Source organism: Oratosquilla oratoria, chromosome 6 (assembly GCF_046742065.1).
Source record: "Oratosquilla oratoria isolate Oo_2021 chromosome 6, ASM4674206v1, whole genome shotgun sequence".
Lineage (NCBI taxonomy): Eukaryota > Metazoa > Arthropoda > Malacostraca > Stomatopoda > Squillidae > Oratosquilla > Oratosquilla oratoria.
The window spans coordinates 19,736,348-19,737,207 of NC_134782.1; positions in this window are offsets into that span (position 1 = coordinate 19,736,348).

Sequence of the window (860 nt, forward strand, 5' to 3'; positions counted from 1 at the left end):
TTCCTATATATTCCACTCCCCTCCACCCTCCTCCCTCCCTCATATCTTGGCACCTCCTGGATGACGGGTCATCCCTGCATCTTGTCCACTGCCCTGGATCAGAAGCAGTGTCGCAAGACACAGCATATCCACAGCAAGGCCGCTTCATAAATTCGGCGACTCCCCCCTCTCCGTCGCCCCATGCAGAAAAGGAGAAGACGGGATGAGAATGGAGAACGATATATGAAGGAAGGGAAGGGCACAAGAACTGAAAGCCGGGGACGTAAGAAGACTGGAAGGCAGGCAGGTAAGCGGGTTGGTAGGCAGACAGACTGGAAGACAATGAGGCAAGTAATGAGGCAGATAGGAATGGGCATGCATGCATGCAGACAGGCAGGCAGACAGATATGTATGCAGATAGGAAGGTAGGTAGACAAGCATGCACGGAAACAGACAGACAGACAGATAGGTAAAGAGATAAACACACATGCACATACACACAGACACCACACACACACACACACACACACACACACACACACACACACACACACACACACACACACACACATAAATTAGACAAAGAAACAGTGTGTGCAAACACTATTCAAGATTTTAAGAAAAAACTTGATGCTGAGAGATACAAAGAAGGTAACCACGAGCATAGCTCCCTTCCCGTGTAATACAACTAGGTAAATACACACACACACACACACACACACACACACACACACACACACACACACACACACACACACACACACACACACACACACACACACACAGTTATTTTTAGTTTCGAATTTAGATAACAAATGAATAGGAAAAGCCTGTTACCAACTCCATTTAACCTCCTCAGGTATGGAAGCGAGACTCTTCAA